This window comes from Trachypithecus francoisi, unplaced genomic scaffold, assembly GCF_009764315.1.
Source record: "Trachypithecus francoisi isolate TF-2019V2 unplaced genomic scaffold, Tfra_2.0 Contig01037, whole genome shotgun sequence".
Classification (NCBI taxonomy): Eukaryota; Metazoa; Chordata; class Mammalia; order Primates; family Cercopithecidae; genus Trachypithecus; species Trachypithecus francoisi.
Window position 1 is genome coordinate 1 of NW_022681088.1, and position 4799 is coordinate 4799.

General features: G+C 49.9%; 1 pseudogene; it reads left to right on the top strand.

Moving 5' to 3' along the window:
- The first annotated feature begins 92 nt into the window (after positions 1-92).
- On the top strand, positions 93-3184 carry LOC117090582 (annotated as a pseudogene).
- Positions 3185-4799: the final 1615 nt, after the last annotated feature.

Here is a 4799-nt window from a genome sequence, read left to right on the forward strand (position 1 = left end):
CTCTTCCTCTTTCCCCTTTTTATTCCCCTCCTCCTCTGCCTCCTCTTCTTCCTTCTCATCCTCATCCTCTTCTCTGATTCTGTGTTCTCCAGGGGACAAGGAGATGCCTGCTGCTGGGATGCCGAGTCTTCTCCAGAGTTCCGCTGAGAGTCGTCAGAGTCATCCTGAGTGGGAGGACTCCCCGGGTCTTCTCCAGAGTCCTCCTGAGGGGAAAGACTCCCAGTCTCCTCTCCAGAATCCTCAGAGTCCTCCTGAGGGCGAGGACTCCCTGTCTCCTCTCCAGATTTCTCAGAGCCCTCCTGAGGGTGAGGACGTCCAGTCTCCTCTCCAGATTTCTCAGAGCGCTCCTGAGGGTGAGGACGTCCAGTCTCCTCTCCAGAATCCTGCGAGCTCCTTGTTCTCCTCCACTTTACTGACTGTTTTCCAGAGTTCCCCTGAGAGTTCGGAAAGTCCTTTTGAGGGTTTTCCCCAGTCTCCTCCCCAGTTTCCTGTGAGCTCCTCCTTCTCCTCCACTTTACTGTGTGTTTTCCAGAGTTCCCCTGAGAGTTCTCAAAGTCCTTTTGCGGGTTTTCCCCAGTCTCCTCCCCTGTTTCCTGTGAGCTCCTCCTTCTCATCCACTTTACTGTGTGTTTTCCAGAGTTCCCCTGAGAGTTCTCAAAGTACTTTTGAGGGTTTTCCCCAGTCTCCTCTCCAGATTCCTGTGAGCTCCTCGTTCTCCTCCCCTTACTGAGTGTTTTCCAGAGTTCCCCTGAGAGTTCTCAAAGTACTTTTGAGGGTTTTCCCCAGTCTCCTCTCCAGATTCCTGTGAGCTCCTCCTTCTCCCCTTTACTGAGTGTTTTCCAGAGTTCCCCTGAGAGTTCTCAAAGTACTTTTGAGGGTTTTCCCCAGTCTCCTCTCCAGATTCCTGTGAGCTCCTCCTTCTCCTCCCCTTTACTGAGTGTTTTCCAGAGTTCCCCTGAGAGTTCTCAAGTACTTTTGAGGGTTTTTCCCAGTCTGCTCTCGAGATTCCTCAGAGTCCTGCTGAGGCAGACAACTCTCAGTCCCCTCTCCAGAGTCCTCAGAGTCCTCCTGAGGGAGAGGACTCCCAGTCTCCGTTCCAGAGTCCTCCTGAGTGGGAGAATACCCTTTCTCCTCTCCAGATTCCTCAGAATCCTCCTGAGTGGGAGGACTCTCTGTCTCGTCTCCAGATTCATACGTGTCCTCCTGATGGGGAGGACTTCCAGTCTCCTCTCCAGATTCCTCAGAGTCCTCCTGAGTGGGAGGACTCCCTGTCTCCTCTCCATTTTCCTTATAGGCCTCCTCAGGGGGAGGACTTCCAGTCTTCTCTCCAGAGTCCTGTAAGCATCTGCTCCTCCTCCACTTCATTGAGCCTTCCCCAGAGTTTCTCTGAGAGTCCTCAGAGCCCTCCTGAGGGGCCTGCCCAGTCTCCTCTCTATAGTCCTCAGAGCCTTCCTGAGGGGATGGACTCCCACTCTCCTGTCCAGAGTCCTCAGAGTCCTCCTGAGGGGGAGGATACCCTGTCTCCTCTCTACATTCCTCAGAGTCCTCTCGAGTGGGAGGTCTCCTTGTCTCCTCTCCGCTTTCCTCACAGCCCTCCTCAGGGGGAGGACTCCCAGTCTTCTCTCCAGAGTCCTGTGATTATCTGCTCCTCCTCCACTTCACTGAGTCTTCCCCAGGATTTCCCTGAGCGACCTCAGAGACCCCCTGAGGGGCCTCCTCAGTCTCCTCTCCAGACACCTCTCAGCTCCTTCTCCTACACTTTAGCGAGTCTTCTGCAGAGTCCCCATGAGAGTCCTCAGAGTCCGCCTGAGGGGCCTGCCCAGTCTCCACTCCAGAGACCTGTCAGCTCCTTCTCGTCCACTTTATTGAGTCTTTCCCAGAGTTCTCCTGAGAGTCCTGAGAGTCCTCCTGAGGGGCCTGCGCAGCCTCCTCTCCAGAGTCCTGTGAGCTCCTCCTCCTCCTCCACTTCATTGAGTCTTTCCCAGAGTTCCCCTGAGAGTCCTCAGAGTCCTCCTGAGGGGCCTGCCCAGTCTCCTCTCCAGAGTGCTGTGAGTTCCTCCTCCTCCTCCACTTCCTTGAGCCCATCCAGTGAAGAGTCCAGCAGCCCAGTAGTGAAGATACAAGCACCTCAGACACCTTGCTAGAGAGCGAGTCCTTGACAGACAGTGAGTCCTTGATAGAGAGCGAGCCCGCGCAGACTCCTCTCCAGAGTTCTGTGAGCTCCTCCTCCTCCACTTCATTGAGTCTTCCCCAGAGTTCCCCTGTGAGTCCTCAGAGTCCTCCTGAGGGGCCTGCCCAGTCTCCTCTCCAGAGTGCTGTGAGCTCCTCCTCCTCCTCCACTTCCTTGAGCCCATTCAGTGAAGAGTCCAGCAGCCCAGTAGATGAAGATACAAGCACCTCAGACACCTTGCTAGAGAGCGAGTCCTTGACAGACAGTGAGTCCTTGATAGAGAGCGAGCCCTTGTTCACTTATACACTGGATGAAAAGGTGGACGAGTTGGTGCGGTTTCTTCTCCTCAAATATCAAGCGAAGCAGCCTGTCACAAAGGCAGAGATGGTGACGAATGTCATCAGCAGGTACAGGGGCTACTTTCCTATGATCTTCAGGAAAGCCCGTGAGTTCATAGAGATTCTTTTTGGCATTTCCCTGAGAGAAGTGGACCCTGACGGCTCCTACATCTTTGTAAACACATTAGAGCTCAGCTGTGAGGGGAGTCTGAGTGATGAGCAGGGCATGCCCCCGAACTGCCTCCTGATTCTTATTCTGAGTATCATCTTCATGAAGGGCACCTGTGCCTCTGAGGAGGTCATCTGGGATGTGCTGAGTGGAATAGGGGTGCGTGCTGGGAGGGAGCACTTTATCTTTGGGGAGCCCAGGGAGCTCCTCACTAAAGTTTGGGTGCAGGAGCGTTACCTAGAGTACCGGGAGGTGCCCAACACTGCTCCTCCACGTTACGAATTCCTGTGGGGCCCAAGAGCTCATTCAGAAATCAGTAAGAGGAAAGTAGTAGAGTTTTTGGCCATGCTCAACAATACCGTCCCTATTTCCTTTCCCCCGTCGTACAAGGATGCTTTGAAAGATGTGGAAGAGAGAGCCCAGGCCATGATTGACACCACAGATGACTCCCCTGCCACAGACAGTGCAAGCCCCAGTGTCGTGTCCCCCAGCTTCTCTTCTCAGTGAAGTCGGTAGATTCTTCCCTCTGAGTTTGAAGAGGGCAGTCGAGTTTCTTCGTGGTGGAGGGCCCGGGTGAGGCTGGGGAGAACACAGTGCTGTTTGCACTTCGGTTCCATATGGGCAGTTGAGGGATTTACCTGTTTTCCTTTTGGTATTTTTCAGATGCTTTTCCTATTAATGACAGGTTTAAATAGCTTCAGGATCTTAGTTTACGAATATTAGTCACACGTGTATTGCTGTTTATCTGGTTTAAGAGTAACAGTTTGATATTTTGTAAAAACAAAAACACACACAAACACACCACATTGGGAAAACCTTCTGCCTCATTTTGTGATGTGTCACAGGTGAATGTATTGCTGTACGAATTTTCTTGAAACTGAAGGATCTCTGCAGTTAAATAGTGGAACAAAGTAAAGGATTGTTAATATTTGCATTTCCTCAGGCCCTTTAGTTTGTTGTTCTTGAAACTAAAGATACATACCTGGTTTGCTTGACTTATGTAAGAAAGTAGCAGAAAGTAAAATGTAACAAATAAAGTGTCAGTGCTCATTTATTTGATGACCATTATATCAGCATTTGCTCATAGAAATTACTGTTAGTAGTGAAGTTACTATTAAAAACAAGACTTATCCCTACCCCTAAAACGGTAGAGTGTAGCTACACAAGCCATTTCAGGAATGTGGTAAGGTTTTTTCTACAATCTAAAGAATAATTTTCAAAAGGAGTGGGGAGGTGAGACTCCAGATGGAGGCTTTGAGTAAAAAGGCCCTGAGTTAAGGCAGTTTTGGGCGTTGGGAAAATGCAGGTGCTTCTGTGGGAGCTGATTGTTATGAAGCCGGGTGGTGGCAGGGCCCAGACTCAGAAGGTGAGAGAAAAGTATGGAATGGGAAACTACTTGAGCAGTTGGCTCTGGGTGGAGGATGAAGCAGAGAGGAGTCTCCACATGGGGAATTTGTGGAAGGTGTCCTGTGGCTCTGTCACTGGGGAGCGTGAACACAGTGCAAGGACTAGGTGATTGATCCCCATCATCTGCAAGGGTTTCCTGAGAAATGTGGTGAGAATTCCTTGATGTGCTCAGAAGCCTCCAGGCTGACACTCATTTGCCAGGCCTGGGAGAGCCCAAGCCCATTCCATTGACAGGACTTTTTGTTGGGTTCTTCTGAAAGTAATGTGGACAAGTCTAAGCAATGTGTAGATTTTTAGTGGAGCTTAAATGAAACTAGTGTTTTGGATGGATGATCAGTGGGGAAGGTGAAAAGGAGTTCCTTAACTCAAAATCTATAGTCATTGAGTTGCATGCAGCTGTGAAAGCCTCTCCTTACCTAAATGATATAATATATCCTTTTAGAAAGAAAATGTCCTGAGTTATACTTATGAAGCCCAACTTTTGGTTCAGTTCATATTCTATGACATATTCAGCTAGATGTTCTGTGAGTCGTTTTGCATAACAAAAAGAAGAGCTGAATTTTTCTCAAAAGACAGTGGTAGACTCTGGGGTTGTAATCATATTGATGACAACTGCCCTTTATTAAAATTCCAAGGTGTACCAAGCTCTCTGCCAGGTGTTTTGCCCACAGTGTATACATTCCAGCAATTCTACAGAACAGGGATTACCAAACCC